Here is a 22496-nt window from a genome sequence, read left to right on the forward strand (position 1 = left end):
ATATACCTGTGCACAGCAGCAGCCACCTTCAGTCTGCTGCTGGACAGCCAGCAGCAGCAGCAGCAGGAGAGGTATGTAATCAGGAGCCCTCCTGCTAAGGGTAGACAGCTGCTCGTTCCACCCCACCCCCCGCCTTAATTGGTTCTCCTCCCTTCCAACGGTGTTGAGGCGGGTGGGAACAGCAGGGGGTGAAGGTGCTGTGTTTAAAGAGGTGGAGTTATGCAGATCTAAAACGCGTGGATTGCAGCAGCAGCAAGCCGAAAAGTGCAGGCATGTAAGGGATCTAGAGGTTGACAACATGTCTTCTTAACGGGAGTCCAGGAGCTCATCTCCACAAATGGACTTTTCAGGATCCTTGGGTGGCTCCGTAGTTTGAAACCAATTCTGGTTATCGCTTCTCGGCCTTTTGGCACGATCTGTAGTGGGTTGTGACATTGGGCTGAAGGTTACTGTGGTGGCAGAACCGATTCTTGGCCTTTGGAGATATCCAGTGCTGCTTTTGGGAATCGGTGCTAAAGCTGCAGTGCCTTTTCTTTACGGAGGACGGTGTGTTGGAGGGAGGACGAACTTCGTGGAGGCTGCGATCCGTGTGTGATATTTTCCTTGGTATCTGGAAAAGAAGAGGAAAATCATGGAGACAAGGAGAAACCCTGGAGGAAGGAAGGAGAATCAAGCAAGCAACCCGAATGATTATTTCTCGGAGGAGCATCCGCTGAAGGACACCATCAGGTTCGTGGTTGCTCCTGACCACCGGCAGGTGAAAGATTCTCAATTTATTTTCAATGTTATTTGTAAGCTCTTGAAGATCGACAAGGAGCATCTTTTTTGCTTTCAATCTTTTTTTTCTCGAGGACTTTATGATGTTACGCTTAATAAAGCCTCGCAGTGTGAAAGTGCCTACGCTCTTTATGAAGTAAATAAAGAGAAGGTAGAGCTGGAGGGGGTGAAAGTAATCCCCTCTTTTCAGTTTTCAATGAAAGTACTGACGATTCATTTGTTTAGTCCATTTATTACAGACTCTGAGGTTGAAAGTTACCTATCAATGTATTGTGACAAAATCATCCCTAAGAGACGCGGGGAAACACAGTTTGGAGTGTGGAACGGGAAACGTGTGTATGTGGTATCATTTAGGAAGAACCCGAATGAGGAGGGGGGCGTGTCCAGACCTCCGCCGCAGGTTTATATCAACCATAGCCGCGGTTATTTATTCTTCCCAGGGATGCCACACTACTGCCGTGTGTGTAAAAAATATGGACATCTGGATGCAGAATGTAACAAGTGTTTTAGTTGCATGGGTACTCCTCACCAGATGGATGAGTGCCCTAAAAATAAGAAAAAGGATGTAGAGGAGATGGACACATCGCCTGAAGAACAGCAACAAGAAGCTAAAGACGATGTGGAAGCAGGCATTGCTGCTGAAGAGGAAAAAGGGGAAGAGGAGAAAGAAAGGAGTGAGAAGGAGGAGACAGAAAGAAAGAGAAAAGAGGAAGAGGAGGGACGGGCAATGAAGGAGAAGAAGAAGGAGGAACGGGTTAAAAAATCACAAGAAGAAGAGGAAAGGAAGTTGGAAGAAAGGAAGAGAAAGAAGGAAGAGGAAAAACAGAAGAGGATAGAGGACATAGAAAAAAGGGCCATGGAGATAAAGAAACAGATGGAAAGGAAAAAGAGAGAAGAGCAGAAGAAAGAAGATAAGAAGAAAGAAGATAAGAATGAAAAGAAGAAGATAGAAGAACAGAAGAAAGAAGATCAGAAGAGAGAAGAGAAGAGTCAAATGTTGCAAGAAATTTCTCCACTAAGTAAAGGGAGTAGTTGTGGAGGGGAAAGTGATATTCCAGAAGTAGTGGAGTCCACTCCTACTAATTCCCTGTCGCAGAGCTTACCTTGCGCGCAGGTACAAATGGACTGCACAGAAAAATCTCTAAAAAGAAGTGTGGATAGAAGTGATAATGAAGGAATACCATGTGGTGGGAAAGTAAAGGCATTAGAAGCAACAAGTCTGCTGGGGAGTGTGTCATCTTCGGATGTATCAGATCTGGAGGTAGACCCATCTTCTCCGGCAGTAGAGAATGAGGGCGGAGGGAAGAGCCCTGCACTAAATGTTAGAAGATGATCCGCTCAATGTCTCTGAATGTTCAGGGGTTTAACGACCTATATAAGAGAACTGCTTTATATGATTTTTTAAATAATGAAAATATTGATTTTATCTTTCTACAAGAATGTAATTTGACAAAAAAAATAAGCTATGAATATTTACAGGGTATATGGAAGGGTAACTTATGCTTTTCTGGTGGGAACGAGTCAAAAAGTGATGGTGTGGGGTTTTTATGCTCTAAAGATTGGGAGATTGTAAATTATGAAGAGATATACCCTGGGAGGATTTTAAGAATTGATGTGCAGAAAAATGGGAAGAAAGTGAGGTGTTTTAATGTGTATGCAAATGCAGAAAAAGCCTTGAGATTACATTTGTTTGAACTGTTGCAGCTGTTTTTACCTGGAGTAGATCCATTAGTTTTAGGTGGGGATTTTAATTGTCATTTAAAAAATGTAAAAGATGGGTCAGCTTCATGTCTTAGAAATATTTTAGCAGCTTTTAATCTTAAAGATACATGGGCATTAGATGGACAAAAAAAGGAGCATGAAGTCACTTGGGTGGGGAGAGGTGTTTCATCCAGAATAGATTATATTTTTATATCTCAAGCCCTAACATGCTCAGGTTTTAAAACGCATTCAACACCTTTTTCAGATCATAAAATAATAGAATGTAGTTTTAAAATAGAATCAGATGTGGATAAAAGACCGTCACACTGGAAATTTAATGTATCCCTACTACAAGACGAGGTGGTTATGGAAGGTTTTAAAAAGCTGTATGAAAAACTGAAGCTAAAAAAAACGTTTTTTAAATCTATTTTTAATTGGTGGGATTTTGTCAAGAAGGAGGTAAAAATATTTTTTATTAAAGAAGGAAAGAAGAAAGCTGCTGCAAAACGTATTTTTTATAATGATCTTAATGCTAAACTGCAATGTTTTTTTCACCTCGAAAATAACGGATGTGATATGGAGGAGGCGATCCGAACAACAAAAGAAAAGATCCAAAACTGCCTGAAAGAAAAAGGTAAAGAAATTATTTTTAATTCCCAAGTAAAAGTTTTAGACGAGGATGAAAAATGCACAAAATTCTTTTTTAAAAAAATATGTGACAAGAAGGATTATATGAAGGTTTTGGAAGGAGAAACAAGTTTGGAGGGGAAGAAGATGAAAGCAAAAGAATTTTATGATGATTTATTTTCTGTTAAAAACACGGATGTGTCTCTAAAAAAACATTTTTTAGAAGGACTGGAAAAAAATTTTAATGCGGAAGATAAATCTTTTTTAATAGGGAATTTTACTAAAGAGGAAGTTTTTAATACAATTAATACGCTACAAAATAACAAAACGCCGGGAGCAGATGGACTACCTGTTGAATTTTACAAGTGTTTATGGGAGATCATGGGTGAGGATTTTTATGAAGTAATTTTAGAAGCAGAAGCATCTTTTAGTGTCCCAGAGTCGTGGTGGGAGGGTCTTATTGTTTTATTATTTAAGAAAGGAAATAAAGAACTGATTAAAAATTGGAGACCAATAACCCTTTTAAATACGGACTGTAAGGTATATGCAAAGTTACTAGCAAATAGATTAAAAAAGGTAATCGGCTCAGTAATAGAAGTGGATCAGACGTGTGCAGTGCCAAATCGGAGAATCAGCGACTCATTGATTTTAATCAGGGATGTTTTATGGGATGTTTTAGACAGAAAACAAAAGCTTGCTCTAATTACTTTGGATTTTGAAAAAGCGTACGATAGAGTTGCCCATGATTTTTTATTTGCAGTTTTAGAGAAAATGGGATGCCCGGATGTTTTTAGCAAACGTATTAAATCTCTTTACAAATCATGTTTTAGCAAAATATCTATTAATGGTTTTTTATCTGATAATGTAAAAATAAACTGTGGCGTTAAACAGGGGTGTCCCTTATCCCCTATTCTTTTTATTTGTGCAATTGAACCACTTTTAGCAGCTTTTAGGAGAGATAAGGTAATCAATGGTTTTTTTATTCCCGGGAGTTGCAATGAACAAGTTAAAGTGGTGGCATATATGGATGATGTGACGGTTTTAGTTAAAGACACTAGAAGCATGAACAGAGCCATAAGAACAGTGGATTGGTTTGGGGGCGCATCGGGTTTTAAAATTAACATGGAAAAATCTGGTATTTTAACTGTTGGTGATTTTATTGTAGATTCTGAGTGTAAATTAACAAGAATGAATGAAGTAAAAATTTTAGGTATTTATTTCTCAGAGTCAGGTGGTAATGTAAGAAATTGGGAGTCTCTGCTGGAAAGAGTTAAGAAAAAGATTACTTTCTGGCAGTTGAGAGATCTTACCCTGGAAGGAAAAATTTTAATTATTAGACAGGTTTTACTCCCAATGTTTTTATATGTCTCAACAGTTTTTATCCCCCAAAATAATATCATGAAGAGAGTTATTAAGGTATGTTTTAATTTTTTATGGAGATCCAAGATGGAAAGAGTAAAGAGAGAGGAGATATATAAATCAAAGAAAAAAGGTGGGAAAGGTTTTCCGGATATTAGGTCCTTTTTATATGCAAAGTATGTAGCGAACTGTGTATGCACTTTATTAGGACCAGGCTCTAAGCTAAAGTTGTTTTCTATATATAATTTAGGTTTCTATATTAGAAATTATAAATGGTTGGAGATGTCTCTAAATAGGCCTTATAGGTTTTTACCTCCAGGAAATTATATTGTTTTAGAAAAAATTTTAAGAGATTTTAAACTTAAGATGGTCGAAATAAATGTTCTTAAATGCCATAAAAAAATCCTAAAAATCCTGGAAGAGAGAATAGGTATCAGTCCTGTGGAACATTTTTCATTCAAAATTGTGGAAAGAATCTGGATGAATGTAAATTATAGTGTGTTATCTAATGAACACAGGGATTTACTCTGGTGTATAGTAAAAGACTGCCTGCCAACCCGTGAGTTCCAACACAGGCGTGGGTTGGTAAGATCTGAAGTGTGCCCAAGATCCAGGTGTGGGAATAGTGAAACACCCATGCACATCTTCTGGAATTGTAATTTTGCACAGACAATATGGAGGAAAGTGTGCAATATAGTGAGAGCTGTGAGTACTGTTAATTTTTTGGATTTTAACAGAGTATTTTATGGGATGGGGATAAGAGAGGAGGATTTTAAAATTGTATGGATTATTATTGCATGTGTGAAGGCGGCATTGTGGAAAGCAAGGAACATTTTAGTGTTTAAACATAAGGAAGTAACAGTCGACCAGTGTATTAAATTATGTCTAAGTTATTTGTACATGTATTTCTGGAGGGACAAAATGACGCTTGGCAAGGTGAAAGCAAATGAGAAATGGAAACAATGTAAATGGAATGAACTTACCTTGTAAGCTTTGATTTTTTGAAAACCTGTGGAAAAACAAAAAAAGAAGAACAAAAACAAACAAAAAAAAATAGCCAAAACTATATAATTTTTTTTTAAAAAAAAAAGAGGGAAAAAATAAATAAATATATATATATAAAAGAAAAAGAAAATAAAAGATTTGGAGAAGTATTAAAATTGGTAGAATGCACGATGATGGATTTGAGTCTTCTTATCTTTTTGTTGATTCCAAGACTTTGTAATCTGAGTGTAAAAAAAAAAAAAAAGAAAAAATCTGTTCTTATCAGTTTAATATCTGATACGTCCCCTATCTGGGGACCATATATTAAATGGATTTTTAGAACAGGGAGATGGAAAAAGAGCTTGCTCTGTCCACTCCACGCATTGACCTGGTATTGCAGTATCTCCAGGACCGGTGCACCCCTTCTTTAATGCAGTTTCTAAAATCAGAAAGTATTGAATTCAATGTTTTTTGTTCATTTTGCTTGTTTGTCGGATTTTGGGATGGACTCTTTGGCTTTGCTTTTCTTCTCCTCATTGGATTTTTCATGTTCAAAGTTGCAGAAGCCAGATGACAAGCTCATTTTGGTTCAACTTCAGCAACTGTGCATTGCATTGCCATGTAATGTAACGCAATGCTATCTTTCTAGCTCTCCCTCTTTACTTCCTTTTGGATAAACAGACATATTAGGCAAGCATTTTGGAGCTTTCACCTAAATAACTACAGGTGGTGAGATAAGCTGCACAATATAATTGACCTTTCAGTATATTGTTGCACACACACCATCTATTTAGCAAATGCCCTTGTTATCAACAGCAGCCTTTTAAACTCACCTGAGCTAACAGGTATGTGCGCTGGTTACTCTGCTGCGCTTAAAATTTCTTTTTTGGTTTGCTACAATGCCTTTTCTGAAACGTTGTCTCCCTCTGCTGGAACACTGACTTCTTTCAATTAATGCCTGCAGACTATAAAAGAGAACCCAACCCAAAAAGTTTGGTTGATTAGTCTGTGGCATTCTGTTAAACTGTTGCTTATGGCGGTCTCTGTGAGCTTCTCAGCGACATTCAGCCAGCCAGGTATCCTGCCTGCAGTAGATGGAATGTGGCAATGGAACGCTGGCTGCGCGTGTCATAATAGGCTCTGAGCCTTTATATACCTGCGCACAGCAGCAGCCACCTTCAGTCTGCTGCTGGACAGCCAGCAGCAGCAGGAGAGGTAAGTAATCAGCAGCCCTCCTGCTAAGGGTAGACAGCTGCTCGTTCCACCCCACCCCCCGTCTTAATTGGTTCTCCTCCCTTCCAACGGTGTTGAGGCGGGTGGGAACAGCAGGGGGTGAGGGTGCTGTGTTTAAAGAGGTGGAGTTATGCAGATCTAAAACGCGTGGATTGCAGCAGCAGCAAGCCGAAAAGTGCAGGCATGTAAGGGATCTAGAGGTTGACAACATGTCTTCTTAACGGGAGTCCAGGAGCTCATCTCCACAAATGGACTCTTCAGGATCCTTGGGTGGCTCCGTAGTTCGAAACCAATTCTGGTTATCGCTTCTCGGCCTTTTGGCTCAGATCTGTAATGGGTCTAGTCATTTGGCTGTCTGTGCGTTAACTCTTGGCCCTGTGGCATCGCCATTTTATGGCTTAAGCCACTTGCTGCTATAAGGAGTTGGCCAGTAGACACGACTAGCGATAATGGGACGCATTCGATACGCTGGGCCCGGTGAGGCTCGAGTGAAGTTTGGAATCCAGATTGATGTGGAAGAAGGCAAAGAAGGAATCTTTACCCTCAGCTTCGTGGTGAAGGAGATTTTGTTTGGACTCCTTGAAGTGAAGAAGGAAGAAATCTTGTGCCTCCAGCAATTCAAAAGCAAGTATAATCTTGTATTTACTTCTATGGCTGTTTGCAACAATTTCTATGATTGTTTGAAAAAGAATCTGGACAATCAATATTTGGATGGGCTGACTTTTGTCATCTTGTATTGCTCCAAAGAGGTACCTCTGACTGTTTTCATGTACAACCCACATGTGGACTTGGCTTTGATTTATGCCTTTCTAAATAGGCACTGCTATATTACCAAGGTGGCAGTAAAAGTCATGAATGAGGAGGAACTATGGACCGGTAAATATCGTTTCATGGTCAAGTTCCGGGAAAGTCCTGATGAACCAGGGGGTATACATTATCCTCCATCAAATTTTTCCATTGGGAGTGAGCGGGGTTACCTGTTCTTCCCCAATGCGCCCAGGTTTTGTCGTCATTGTAGGAGGTATGGCCATACTCAGGAAGCATGCGACATCAGACAGATTATTTGCAGGAAGTGCAATGAGGTGGGTCATTCTTCCAATAATTGCAAAAATGAAATAGTCTGTAATCTCTGCGGAGAGAAGGGGCATGCCTTCAGAGACTGTATATTCCATCCTGGTTCATATGCGGGGGCAGCGGGAAGGGGAAGGAGAAGAAATGAATCTCCTGCACCCACAGCTACAACTCCGACTGCTCCAACTCCGACTGCTCCGATATCTACTCTGGCTTTCCTGGATGAGGAGGAGGCTCGGGTTGCTTTTCCAGAACTGGTTCGTGTGAATGTAAGAGGAAATATGGAGCTGGCACCTGAGCCACCGGTGCAGAGGGCCGCGTCTGTGGCTTCAGATGTCAGTGAGTCTGAGACGATAACTGATGATCGTATAGGCATGGAAGTGGCCCCGGTGGAGGATCTGGAGGCTGAAATTCCAGACATGATGGTTACATTGCAGGGGGAAGAGGAGTCTGATCTGACCAGAACACCGCATGTGGCCTGGAGCGATGTCGTTTCTGACCTTGAGGAGGAGGGAGGTCAGGGGGACTTGACCCCCAGCGGCGGGATTATAGTTCAGATGAAGATGGAGGCGCTTCAGTGAAGAAAAAGAAGAAAACTGAACCATCCTTTTCCCCTTTAAGTGACTGCAGTGTGAGTCCAGCCCGGGTTTACCCTACTGCATCCGATCCCCAAGATGTGTCTTTTTTGGGGGAAGGCACAAACTACGATATCTGCACGTCCAGCGTCCTACCCCCAGAAGGGTTAGGATGATGTACAGGTGGGCATGTTGTCGTGACCTGCCACATCAAATTAATAGATGGGTGCCCAAGTTGCTCTCAGCATCTTGTCGCTAAATGTTAGGCTGATTAAATCTGAGTCGAGAAGAGTGGCAATTTTGGACTACTTGAGCAACTTGGATGCGGACGTATACTGTGTCCAGGAGTGTGGGATCTCCGATCCCTTAAGTGAAAATGCATGGCCTTTAGGTCAAAGTGTGTGGTCTGGTTCTGTATGTAATAAAAATTGTGGGGTAGGTGTTTTGGTGAAGGGTTATAGTGTTAAGATAGAAAGTTACATGGTGGTGGAGGCGGGGAGGTGTGTAATATGTGAGTTAAATTGTAGGGGGTGGAGGGTTAGGGTGGTAAATATGTATGCACCAATAGATAAAGGGGAGAGGCTGGAAATTTTTGAGAAATTATGTTTTTTTTTATCTGGCAAAATGCCAATAATTTTTGTTGGAGATTTCAATTGTGTGACGGAGGGGGATAAGATGGATGTTACAGGTAAAAGACTCAAGAGTCTTGTGGCGGATTTTTCCTTACAGGATGCTGCGGAAGTTTTTTTAGGTAATCCACCTCCTGCGACCTATAAGGCCGACAGGGGAGGCATAGAGTCTAGAATAGACCGTATCTTCTTTTCTTCACAAAATGTTATTTGTAGGAATTTCCAGCAGGAAGATGTTCCCTTCTCTGACCATGTGTGTTTGAGGGCACGTCTAGAAGGTAAGATTTCCTTTGTATATGGTGGTGGCGTGTGGAAACTTAATGTGCGTTTGCTGGAAGATAATAGGATCATGCGTGATTTTAGGCGAATGTATGTTAGGTGGAGGGATAAAAAAAGTGATTTCAGGAATGTGCTTGAGTGGTGGGACTGGATGAAGAGTGAGATTGTTTTTTTCTTTAGAAAAAGGGGCAGGAGGAAAGCAGCAATGAATAGAGCAAAATTTAATGATTTAAGCTCTAGACTGGAGTGGCTGAGGAAGTTAAGGATGATTGGAGTGGATGTGGATGTTTTGATGTGTCAAGTGAAAGAAGAGATTAAGAAATATATTGAGGGTAAAGGGAAAGAAATTATTTACCGTTCTAAGATTGAACATTTGGAGAAAAATGAGAAATGCACAAGGTTTTTTTTCAAAAAAGTTTTTGGGAAGAAAGTAGATATGGATGAGGTGGTGAATGGTGATGGGGTGTGTGTGAGTGGGAAGGATGTGATGCAGGAGGTGGTGTTGTTTTATAAGGAGTTGTATGGGGAAAAATGGGTTGATGATAGGATGTTGACTGATGCTTTGGGGTGTTTAGAAGGTTGTTTGGGTGAGGATGAACGTGAAATATTGGATGATGTAATTGTGTTGGATGAAGTTAAAAAAGTGGTGATGTCTGCGAGTAAGAATAAAACACCTGGGAAGGATGGACTGCCCGTGGAGTTATATGTTAAGGAATGGGACACGATGGGAAATGACTTATTGGAGGTGTGCCAGTATATGTTCACGGAGAATATGTTGAGTGAATCTATGAGAGATGGGGTGGTGGTTTTGGTTCACAAGAAAGGTGATAAAAAGGATTTGGGGAATTGGAGGCCAATCACCCTTTTGAATGCAGACTATAAGGTGTTTAGTAAATTGTTGGCTAGCCGGATGCGGGAAGTGATTGGCGGTGTGGTGGATGAAGATCAAGTGTGTGCAGTGCCTGGGAGAAGTAGGACTGAAAATTTGGTGTTGTTGCGTGATGTGATTGGGGATTGTATGAGTTGTAAGCAGAAATGTTTGTTGTTTTCGGTTGATTTTGAAAAAGTTTTTGACCGTGTGTCACATAGCTTTATGTTTAAGGTTTTGTCTAAGATGGGTTATTCCAGGAATTTTGTAAACTGTGTTAGAAGTTTGTATTGTAATGTTTCAAGTGAATTTTTGGTGAATGAGTGGTTGAGTGAGAAAGTGAGAATTAAATCAGGAGTGCGTCAGGGGTGCCCTATGTCCCCTTTTTTGTTTATTAGTGTGATTGAAGTGTTGATGTCTATGGTTAGGAAGGATAAGGTTATGAGAGGTGTGATGATTCCTGGGAGTAATGGAAAGGATGTGAGAATTCTAGGTTACATGGATGATGTAGTGATTGTGAGTGGGAATATGGCTGCGATGAGTAGGGCAAGGTTGATATTAAGTTTGTTTTGTAGTGTCTCAGCTTTTAAGGTCAATTGGACTAAGAGTTCCTTTAAATGTTTTGGTGAGAGGAATGTACGGATGGATGGTGTGAGGTGTGAGGATGGTGCAATAAAGGTGCTTGGGATTAAGTTTAATGATGATTTGAAAGGAAATGAGAGTTGGGAAGATTGTGGGGTGAGAGTGGTGCGCAAGTTGAATTTTTGGCGAATGAGAGAACTAACTCTGACTGGGAAAGTTCTGATTATTAAGGCGGTTATTTTGCCTATTTTGTTGTTTGTTGCGAATGTATATCCTGCTGATTTTAAGAAAATTAGGAAAACTGAGAAATTCATCTTTAATTTTCTTTGGGGAAGTCGCATGGAGAAATTGAAACGGGAATATGTCTATAAGTTATGTGTAAATGGTGGTTTGGATTTTCCAAATATTGATTTCTTTTTAGGGATTAGTTACGTGAAAATGGTGGTGGTGGTTCTAGGGAAAAGTAATAAGTGTGCTTATATGATGAATTATTCGGCTGGATGGATGCTTTATGGCTTAAAGTGGGTCAAAAGGGATGCTAGAGTGCCTGTTGCTTTTAAGTGTCCTGTATGGTATGGTTGTGTTGAGAAATTTGTAAGGAAGTATGATTTGTTGTCCGTTAACATGAGTGATTTTAGGCAAAAGAAGAAAGTCATTAGGATGGTGCGTGAGCGTGAGGTGGTATGTAATATCAATGGGTTGAGAGGGGAGGAAGTAACCGAGATGTGGAGAAAATTAAGTATAGATGGTGTGACTAACAGACAGAGAGATATCGCTTGGATGATATTGCATGACATTTTGCCTGTTAGAGATGTGCAAAAGAAGAGGGATTTAGTTAAATCTGAGGTATGCCCGAGGGATGGATGTGGTTTGAGAGAGCATGTTAGACATATGGTATGGGATTGTGATTTTGCATATGATGTATGGAAGGGTATAGGGGGACTTTGCAAGGAATTGGTGGGTGTAAAGTATGTTAATTGGAAACTTGCTATGTTTGGGATGGGTGCATGTAGTAGAATTAAGGATAGGATTTTATGGTTGTTGGTGGTGTGTGTAATTGAAAGTTTGTGGGATGCGAGGAATTTGTTAGTTTTTAAAAGGAAGAAAATGTCAGTTAATGAATGTTTGAGATTGATTCTGTCACGTATGTATGTAATATACCTCTGGGATCAGGAACGTGGAAGTATTATAGATGCTGAAGGGATCTGGAAGTTTAAAAAGTGGAGGTTTTTGGTAAAGTTTAATTAGTAGTGTATAATGTACCTGATGATAAGGTTTGGTTTTATTTTTGATTATATACCAAGTGTGATGAAAGGCTAAGTGTCAATGAAAGGCTTTTGTAAGTCGATTTGATTGAGCTTATGCTCCGGCCTATCTGATTTGGTTTAAAAAAAAAAAAAAAAAAAATCTGTTCTTATCAGTTTAATATCTGATACGTCCCCTATCTGGGGACCATATATTAAATGGATTTTTAGAACAGGGAGATGGAAAAAGAGCTTGCTCTGTCCACTCCACGCATTGACCTGGTATTGCAGTATCTCCAGGACCGGTGCACCCCTTCTTTAATGCAGTCTCTAAAATCAGAAAGTATTGAATTCAATGTTTTTTGTTCATTTTGCTTGTTTGTCGGATTTTGGGATGGACTCTTTGGCTTTGCTTTTCTTCTCCTCATTGGATTTTTCATGTTCAAAGTTGCAGAAGCCAGATGACAAGCTCATTTTGGTTCAACTTCAGCAACTGTGCATTGCATTGCCATGTAATGTAACGCAATGCTATCTTTCTAGCTCTCCCTCTTTACTTCCTTTTGGATAAATTGACATATTTGGCAAGCATTTTGGAGCTTTCACCTAAATAACTACAGGTGGTGAGATAAGCTGCACAATATAATTGACCTTTCAGTATATTGTTGCACACACACCATCTATTTAGCAAATGCCCTTGTTATCAACAGCAGCCTTTTAAACTCACCTGAGCTAACAGGTATGTGCGCTGGTTACTCTGCTGCGCTTAAAATTTCTTTTTTGGTTTGCTACAATGCCTTTTCTGAAACGTTGTCTCCCTCTGCTGGAACACTGACTTCTTTCAATTAATGCCTGCAGACTATAAAAGAGAACCCAACCCAAAAAGTTTGGTTGATTAGTCTGTGGCATTCTGTTAAACTGTTGCTTATGGCGGTCTCTGTGAGCTTCTCAGCGACATTCAGCCAGCCAGGTATCCTGCCTGCAGTAGATGGAATGTGGCAATGGAACGCTGGCTGCGCGTGTCATAATAGGCTCTGAGCCTTTATATACCTGCGCACAGCAGCAGCCACCTTCAGTCTGCTGCTGGACAGAGAGCAGCAGCAGGAGAGGTAAGTAATCAGCAGCCCTCCTGCTAAGGGTAGACAGCTGCTCGTTCCACCCCACCCCCCGCCTTAATTGGTTCTCCCCCCTTCCAACGGTGTTGAGGCGGGTGGGAACAGCAGGGGGTGAGGGTGCTGTGTTTAAAGAGGTGGAGTTATGCAGATCTAAAACGCGTGGATTGCAGCAGCAGCAAGCCGAAAAGTGCAGGCATGTAAGGGATCTAGAGGTTGACAACATGTCTTCTTAACGGGAGTCCAGGAGCTCATCTCCACAAATGGACTCTTCAGGATCCTTGGGTGGCTCCGTAGTTCGAAACCAATTCTGGTTATCGCTTCTCGGCCTTTTGGCTAAGATCAAGTGTAGTATCTGTTCTTATCAGTTTAATATCTGATACGTCCCCTATCTGGGGACCATATATTAAATGGATTTTTAGAACAGGGAGATGGAAAAAGAGCTTGCTCTGTCCACTCCACGCATTGACCTGGTATTGCAATATCTCCAGGACCGGTGCACCCCTTCTTTAATGCAGTTTCTAAAATCAGAAAGTATTGAATTCAATGTTTTTTGTTCATTTTGCTTGTTTGCCGGATTTTGGGATGGACTCTTTGGCTTTGCTTTTCTTCTCCTCATTGGATTTTTCATGTTCAAAGTTGCAGAAGCCAGATGACAAGCTCATTTTGGTTCAACTTCAGCAACTGTGCATTGCATTGCCATGTAATGTAACCCAATGCTATCTTTCTAGCTCTCCCTCTTTACTTCCTTTTGGATAAACAGACATATTAGGCAAGCATTTTGGAGCTTTCACCTAAATAACTACAGGTGGTGAGATAAGCTGCACAATATAATTGACCTTTCAGTATATTGTTGCACACACACCATCTATTTAGCAAATGGCCTTGTTATCAACAGCAGCCTTTTAAACTCACCTGAGCTAACAGGTATGTGCGCTGGTTACTCTGCTGCGCTTAAAATTTCTTTTTTGGTTTGCTACAATGCCTTTTCTGAAACGTTGTCTCCCTATGCTGGAACACTGACTTCTTTCAATTAATGCCTGTAGACTATAAAAGAGAACCCAACCCAAAAAGTTTGGTTGATTAGTCTGTGGCATTCTGTTAAACTGTTGCTTATGGCGGTCTCTGTGAGCTTCTCAGCGACATTCAGCCAGCCAGGTATCCTGCCTGCAGTAGATGGAATGTGGCAATGGAACGCTGGCTGCGCGTGTCATAATAGGCTCTGAGCCTTTATATACCTGCACACAGCAGCAGCCACCTTCAGTCTGCTGCTGGACAGCCAGCAGCAGCAGGAGAGGTAAGTAATCAGCAGCCCTCCTGCTAAGGGTAGACAGCTGCTCGTTCCACCCCACCCCCCGCCTTAATTGGTTCTCCTCCCTTCCAACGGTGTTGAGGCGGGTGGGAACAGCAGGGGGTGAGGGTGCTGTGTTTAAAGAGGTGGAGTTATGCAGATCTAAAACGCGTGGATTGCAGCAGCAGCAAGCCGAAAAGTGCAGGCATGTAAGGGATCTAGAGGTTGACAACATGTCTTCTTAACGGGAGTCCAGGAGCTCATCTCCACAAATGGACTCTTCAGGATCCTTGGGTGGCTCCGTAGTTCGAAACCAATTCTGGTTATCGCTTCTCGGCCTTTTGGCTAAGATCAAGTGTAGTATCTGTTCTTTTAAGAACACAAGAGCTACGATCTATACTTGACGAGAGCGATCGAACTCGGAAGGAGAAGAGCTTCGGAGCCCAGCTGACATCGGAGAAGGAAGGCGGATATCGGTGGGAGGAAGAAGCTCTAAAGAATCCAGAAGAAGACGAAGACTCGGAGAAGAATTGGGCTGTCCTGTGGAATCTTCGAGGAAGAAAATCATCGAGACAAAGACCTTTCGGGGAATTTGTCCAGAACACGACGGGAGAAGAATCTGCATAGCTCCACCCATTCCGGGAAGAGTTCCAGATCCAGCTCCAAGAAGTAACTGCAGGAGGAAAGCCATGGCAAGCGCTGCGAGGAAGGCCGAAAAGAAGAGCCTGGAGCAGGGGACAGCCAGGAGGGCCCAGCCAGGAGCCGATTCTGACCCCAAGGACTCTGCCTCCACGACTGGCCAGCAGAAGGGACCCCAGAAGCCCCGCCATGAAGCTCCAGCCCTGGAGCCATGGATGCGGCAGACGGTGGCCCTGAAGCTGAAGGAAGTGGATGGGAGGGTGCCGGACATGTCCTCGGACGTGTTCTGCCAGAAGATGCTGCTGGATCGAGGCTTCTCCAGGTCGGACACCCTCAGCATCCAGACCTTCTTGACGGGGATCTTCTTCGTCACCTTCGCCACTGTGAACACCTGCAGGAGGTTCTGGGAAATGGTAAGCGCAAAAGGACCGGATAATTCTTTCTCTGCCTTTACAGGTAGCTGCCCTATCCAGAGGGACGAAAGGAGGATCACGGTCTCCATGCGCAACCCGCACACCCCAGGCCAAGACATCTGTACCTTTCTGAGACGCTTCTGTTTGGTTGTGAAGGAACCCTCTCACATCCTGAATGGACTCGGCTTCTGGACAGGTAAGTGGTCGGTGACCGTTAGACTTCACAGGGACCTGGCATACTCAGACGGACTTCGGCACCTGCCCCCGACATTCTCCCTGGGCAACTCCTACGGCCTCATCTATTACCCGGACATGCCGCGGAACTGCAGGAGATGCGGCAAGAACGGCCACGAGATGAAGGACTGCAAGGAGGATGCCTGCAGGATTTGTCGAGTGACGGGACACAGCTCGAAGGACTGCCCGAAGAAGACATCCTGCAACCTGTGTGGGCTGGCGGCTCATCTGTACAAGGATTGCCCCAAGCGTGAGAGATCCTGGGCATCGGTGGTTGCGATGACCCCAGCTACGGAGGACAAGGCCCCGACGACCAGGCCTGTGAAGGTCAAGGACGCGACGACCAAGGCCCCAGCGGCCAAGGCCGAGACGACCAAGGCCAAAGCGGTCAAGGAGTCGGTGGCCAAAGCCCCAGCGACGGTCCCAGCAGCTCCGAAGCAGAAGAAAAAGTCAAAGGAGGGTAAGAGTTCTGTCACCCCTCTCTCGATCCCTCCCCCTGCCACCCCCGTCCAATTCCCCCCCACCCCGGCCACCCCTGCTGAGGATTCCACTTCCTCTTCCTCCTTCCCCTACTCCTCAGCAGGTGTCCTTTCCCCTGCCCCGGCAGCCACTCTCCCTCCCCAGACCATGGTAGCGGTGGAATTAACCTTTCCTCCACCTGCCGCTATCTATTCCGAGGAGGATTTTCCCCTTCTTGTCTCCCCAGTTCCAACTCGGGGAAAGAGGAAGGTGGAGGACATCCCTGCTACTGAATCCTCCAAAAAGAAGATTCTGGATTTCGTAGGCGAAAAGGAGGATACCCTCCCTGAGCCAGAAGAGATGGAGCACATGGTTGAGACCCTGGTGGCCGAGCCAGAAGAGGAGGAACTGGTGGTCGCCGAGATCGAGGCCACGCTGCTTGACCAGATGGAGGAAGAGGGCCTGCTGGTGATCCCGTCACCAACAGTCAACACCGACGAGGGACCACCCGACCGGAGTGGTAACTAAGGTGTATTGCCTGCGCTAACATTTTCTTTTTTCCCTACATGATGGCTAATATTAACTTATTTTCCATTAATGTCAGGAGCATCAAGGACAAGTTCAGACGTCAGACTATTTATGCCTTCCTTACTTCCCAGTTGTGTGATGTTTATATGTTGCAGGAATGTTCCCTTCCCTCCTCTAGGTCCTTCAAACATCTGGCCAGGGAGTGGTCCCACGGTCCATCCTACTGGTCCGGTGGGGGTGACTGCAAGTCTGCGGGGGTCGCAATTCTGACCAGGGGGGGCGCATTCACGCTTGAGTCCGTCCAGGAGCTCATCTGCGGCAGGGCTCTTGTTGTAGATGGCAACTGGGCGGGAGAACCTGTCAGGTTCATCAACGTGTATGCGTCCCCACTGAAGAATGAGCGTTTGTTGCTTTTCCAGACCCTGCGGCTTCAGCTTGCCACCACCAGGACCTTAGTGATGGCCGGGGATTTCAACTGCCCCATCGAGGAGGATGGTCGTAGTTCTGGCACATCTGCCAAGTTGGACATCACGTCCAAGCTGCTCATCGAGATGGTAACCGAGGCCTCTCTTCAGGACGTGGTGGGCTCCATGGGGAGAGGCTCCACAAACTATTCGTGGAGCCGACCCGATGGCTCACTCCACTACAGGATTGACTTTGTGTTCACCTCTCGGGCAGTCAGGCAGAGTAGGCACTCGATGGTCCCCTGCTTCTTCTCCGACCACAGAGCCATTCACTTACAAGGTGTCCTCGGCGACGGTTTTCCGTCCGGCCCCGGCTCCTGGAAGCTGAATTGTGCTCTGCTGGCTCAGGATGAAGTCGTGGAGGAGCTGAGAGCAGCCTACGCAATGTGGCAGTCCTACAAGGGTAGCTTCCAAACAGTCTCTGATTGGTGGGAATATGTTAAACTTGAGTTTCGCTGTTTCTTTCAGGCCAAGGGTCGACAACAGGCGTGTGAGAAGAGGAGAGACTTCAGAGGGCTGCAGCGCGAGCTGCGGTCGCTGCAGGACCTTCTTCACTGCGGCTGGGACGTGAGGGAGGAGCTGGAGGAGACCAAGAAGAGCCTGAAAAGGCACTTTGAGGAGGAGTCCAAGCGAATCGTCTTCCGTTCCAAAGTGGAGAATCTGGAGAAGGGTGAGAAATGTAACTCATTCTTTTTCAGGAAACTTCATGCCGGTCACACGCCCCTGAACGAGCTGCGAGACGAGAGCGGAAACATGCGACGTGGGAAGGAGGACGTGATGAGGGTCGTCAGCGACTTCTACAGCGAACTCTACTCCCACAAGACTACCGACCCCGACGCTGCTGATAAGTTCCTGTCAGGTATCACTAACCATCTTGATCCTGCAGGCACGGCAGCCTTGGACAAACCTCTGATGGTGGGCGAATTGCTCTCTGCCGCTAAATCCTTTAGGACCGGCAGGACCCCGGGCAGTGATGGTCTTCCAGCGGAGCTCTATGTAGCGCTGGGAGACCTCATCTGTCCGGACCTGTTGGACCTGTACGAGGAGATGGTGGTGGAGGGTAGAATGCCTCCATCTTTGAGGGAAGGAATGGTCACGATCCTGTACAAGCGGAAGGGAGAGAGGTGCGACCTGAGGAATTGGCGTCCCATCACTCTGCTCAACGTGGACTACAAGATCCTGGCCAAGACGATGGCGACACGACTTAAGACGGTCATCGGACGGATCATCCACCCGGACCAGACCTGCGGTATCCCTGGACGTCGCATCGCAGACAGCCTCGCTCTCGTGCGGGACACGGTCGAGTACATCAAGGTCCGCCGCGCACACGCGGCCCTGGTCTCCTTGGATCAGGAGAAGGCCTTCGACCGGGTTTCCCACGAGTTCATGGGCCGAGCTCTGCACCGGTTAGGTTTGGGTAACATGTTTTGTTCGTATGTCCGTCTGATGTATTTTGATATCCACAGCTCGGTGTTGGTGAACGGCTGGAAGACTGACCCCTTCCCTGTCCTCTCTGGGGTCAGACAAGGCTGCCCTCTATCACCTCTTCTTTTTGTTTGTGTTATAGAACTCTTCGCAGAGGCTATCCGGCAGAATGGAGAGATCAGAGGGATCACCGCACCGGGTCCGGGACGACACGAGGTCAAGTGCTCGCTCTACATGGACGACGTCACCGTCTTCTGCGCTGATCGTGGTTCAGTCGACGCCCTCGTCCAGACGTGTGAGAGGTTCGGCCGGGCTTCAGGGGCCAAAGTCAACTGCAGGAAGTCAGAAGCCATGCTCTTCGGGGATTGGCAGCCGGCCTCCTCCGCCCCCTTCCCCTTCAACATTCAACCGGATTTCCTCAAGGTGCTGGGAGTCTGGTTCGGGAAGGAAGGAGCGGCCCTCAAGTCCTGGCAAGAACGCTTGGCCAAGGTGAAGCAACGGATCGGACTCTGGAGCCTCAGACACCTCACTTGTGAGGGTAAGGCACTCGTCCTGCGTAATGAGGTCCTGCCCGTCTTGCAGTACACGGCGCAGGCCTGGCCCCCACACGTCACTGTGTGCAGGGCCATTACCAGGACAGTGTTACACTTTGTCTGGGGATCCAAGATGGACAGAGTCAGGCGGGCCGTCATGTACAAGGAGCCTCGCAAGGGTGGGAAGGGCGTTCCAGATATCCCCACCCTCCTGCGATCCTCTTTTGTGTGTGATTGTGTCCGCCGGACTTTGCAAGTCAAGAATGGCTCCGCGGGCAGGTCCATGTCTCGCTTCTTCCTGCTTCCTCTTTGGAGGCGACTCGGCTGGGACAAGTGGGACAGCTCCTTCCCCTACAACTGGACGACGCCATGGTTCTACGGAGACGTCGTTCAATTTGTGGGGGAACATCAACTGGAGGGACTCAAGCCCGACTTGTGGAAGCCCAAAACTATCTACAAGCTCATCAGAGCCAAGGATGACGTGGAGAACATCACAGGACTTCACCAGGACACGCTGGAGACTGTGTGGACAAATGTGTCGTCTGACAGGCTGACCAACGGGCACAAGGACTTGTCGTGGATGGCGATTCAGGGCGGACTGCCAGTCCGGTCATTCATGCATGCCCGGAACCTGTGCAAGACCCGGTACTGCCCAAGGTGCCCCTTCGTGGAGGAAACATCTTTGCACACTTTTTGGGACTGCGGATTTGCACAGCGCCTGTTGACTGCCTTTGAGGACGACCTGAGGAACTCTGTCCCCAGGGCGAGCCTATCGCACCATTCTGTACTTTACGGACTCTTCCCTGGGGTTCATACCGTCGGAGCCATCCAGGAGGCTTGGCGCCTTATGAACTGCTTCAAGGATGCCGTTTGGGTCGCCAGGAACCGGCTCATCTTGAGGAGGGAGAGGATGTCCATCCAGGACTGCCGCAGGCTGATACACAGCCTGCTCAGAGACTATTCCATCGTGGACGGTCCGGAGGACGAGGATGAGGACTAAACCCCTCCTCCCCCTCTCCCCTTATGTGTCTTGTCTTTCAATAAAGCTTCGGGCCTGTGTTTTTCCCCTCCCCATCCCCTTTTTCCCAATCCCCATCCCTTATCACGGTTCGTCGTACTGTATTGATTGACATGCTTTTTCTTTCAGATTGAGTGTTTTGTGTAGCATAGGGGTGTGATGTGTCTAGTTAGTGCGTCGTATCCTCATGCTATGTAAATATGATGTAGAATTCTGTGTGTACTGGGCTGCGGCACTGTACACTGTCTGTTAACTTATTTTTTGTGCTAATAAAAGATATATTCAATCAAAAAAATCTGTTCTTATCAGTTTAATATCTGATACGTCCCCTATCTGCGGACCATATATTAAATGGATTTTTAGAACAGGGAGATGGAAAAAGAGCTTGCTCTGTCCACTCCACGCATTGACCTGGTATTGCAGTATCTCCAGGACCGGTGCACCCCTTCTTTAATGCAGTTTCTAAAATCAGAAAGTATTGAATTCAAAGTTTTTTGTTCATTTTGCTTGTTTGTCGGATTTTGGGATGGACTCTTTGGCTTTGCTTTTCTTCTCCTCATTGGATTTTTCATGTTCAAAGTTGCAGAAGCCAGATGACAAGCTCATTTTGGTTCAACTTCAGCAACTGTGCATTGCATTGCCATGTAATGTAACGCAATGCTATCTTTCTAGCTCTCCCTCTTTACTTCCTTTTGGATAAACAGACATATTAGGCAAGCATTTTGGAGCTTTCACATAAATAACTACAGGTGGTGAGATAAGCTGCACAATATAATTGACCTTTCAGTATATTGTTGCACACACACCATCTATTTAGCAAATGCCCTTGTTATCAACAGCAGCCTTTTAAACTCACCTGAGCTAACAGGTATGTGCGCTGGTTACTCTGCTGCGCTTAAAATTTCTTTTTTGGTTTGCTACAATGCCTTTTCTGAAACGTTGTCTCCCTCTGCTGGAACACTGACTTCTTTCAATTAATGCCTGCAGACTATAAAAGAGAACCCAACCCAAAAAGTTTGGTTGATTAGTCTGTGGCATTCTGTTAAACTGTTGCTTATGGCGGTCTCTGTGAGCTTCTCAGCGACATTCAGCCAGCCAGGTATCCTGCCTGCAGTAGATGGAATGTGGCAATGGAACGCTGGCTGCGCGTGTCATAATAGGCTCTGAGCCTTTATATACCTGCGCACAGCAGCAGCCACCTTCAGTCTGCTGCTGGACAGCCAGCAGCAGCAGGAGAGGTAAGTAATCAGCAGCCCTCCTGCTAAGGGTAGACAGCTGCTCGTTCCACCCCACCCCCCGCCTTAATTGGTTCTCCTCCCTTCCAACGGTGTTGAGGCGGGTGGGAACAGCAGGGGGTGAGGGTGCTGTGTTTAAAGAGGTGGAGTTATGCAGATCTAAAACGCGTGGATTGCAGCAGCAGCAAGCCGAAAAGTGCAGGCATGTAAGGGATCTAGAGGTTGACAACATGTCTTCTTAACGGGAGTCCAGGAGCTCATCTCCACAAATGGACTCTTCAGGATCCTTGGGTGGCTCCGTAGTTCGAAACCAATTCTGGTTATCGCTTCTCGGCCTTTTGGCTAAGATCAAGTGTAGTATCTGTTCTTATCAGTTTAATATCTGATACGTCCCCTATCTGGGGACCATATATTAAATGGATTTTTAGAACAGGGAGATGGAAAAAGAGCTTGCTCTGTCCACTCCACGCATTGACCTGGTATTGCAGTATCTCCAGGACCGGTGCACCCCTTCTTTAATGCAGTTTCTAAAATCAGAAAGTATTGAATTCAATGTTTTTTGTTCATTTTGCTTGTTTGTCGGATTTTGGGATGGACTCTTTGGCTTTGCTTTTCTTCTCCTCATTGGATTTTTCATGTTCAAAGTTGCAGAAGCCAGATGACAAGCTCATTTTGGTTCAACTTCAGCAACTGTGCATTGCATTGCCATGTAATGTAACGCAATGGTATCTTTCTAGCTCTCCCTCTTTACTTCCTTTTGGATAAACAGACATATTAGGCAAGCATTTTGGAGCCTTCACCTAAATAACTACAGGTGGTGAGATAAGCTGCACAATATAATTGACCTTTCAGTATATTGTTGCACACACACCATCTATTTAGCAAATGCCCTTGTTATCAACAGCAGCCTTTTAAACTCACCTGAGCTAACAGGTATGTGCGCTGGTTACTCTGCTGCGCTTAAAAATTCTTTTTTGGTTTGCTACAATGCCTTTTCTGAAACGTTGTCTCCCTCTGCTGGAACACTGACTTCTTTCAATTAATGCCTGCAGACTATAAAAGAGAACCCAACCCAAAAAGTTTGGTTGATTAGTCTGTGGCATTCTGTTAAACTGTTGCTTATGGCGGTCTCTGTGAGCTTCTCAGCGACATTCAGCCAGCCAGGTATCCTGCCTGCAGTAGATGGAATGTGGCAATGGAACGCTGGCTGCGCATGTCA

The 22496-nt window shown here is 45.0% G+C and overlaps 4 non-coding genes and 2 pseudogenes across 4 annotated transcripts; all 6 read left to right on the forward strand.

Moving 5' to 3' along the window:
* Nucleotides 1-5658: 5658 nt before the first annotated feature.
* Nucleotides 5659-5873, forward strand: LOC141216773 (U2 spliceosomal RNA; annotated as a pseudogene).
* A 6185-nt stretch (nt 5874-12058) lies between these two features.
* Nucleotides 12059-12245, forward strand: LOC141216775 (U2 spliceosomal RNA). The gene has a single exon (XR_012285787.1). It is a non-coding gene; the product is annotated as a U2 spliceosomal RNA (small nuclear RNA).
* Nucleotides 12246-13354: 1109 nt separating this feature from the next.
* On the forward strand, nt 13355-13545 carry LOC141216283 (U2 spliceosomal RNA). The gene has a single exon (XR_012285323.1). It is a non-coding gene; the product is annotated as a U2 spliceosomal RNA (small nuclear RNA).
* Nucleotides 13546-14654: 1109 nt separating this feature from the next.
* On the forward strand, nt 14655-14744 carry LOC141216884 (U2 spliceosomal RNA; annotated as a pseudogene).
* Nucleotides 14745-20296: 5552 nt separating this feature from the next.
* Nucleotides 20297-20490, forward strand: LOC141216791 (U2 spliceosomal RNA). The gene has a single exon (XR_012285799.1). It is a non-coding gene; the product is annotated as a U2 spliceosomal RNA (small nuclear RNA).
* Nucleotides 20491-21599: 1109 nt separating this feature from the next.
* Nucleotides 21600-21790, forward strand: LOC141217128 (U2 spliceosomal RNA). Its single transcript, XR_012285999.1, has one exon. It is a non-coding gene; the product is annotated as a U2 spliceosomal RNA (small nuclear RNA).
* Nucleotides 21791-22496: the final 706 nt, after the last annotated feature.

Source organism: Phyllobates terribilis, unplaced genomic scaffold (genome assembly GCF_046119375.1).
Source record: "Phyllobates terribilis strain yellow unplaced genomic scaffold, ASM4611937v1 Scaffold_236__1_contigs__length_3049075, whole genome shotgun sequence".
NCBI classification, from domain to species: Eukaryota; Metazoa; Chordata; class Amphibia; order Anura; family Dendrobatidae; genus Phyllobates; species Phyllobates terribilis.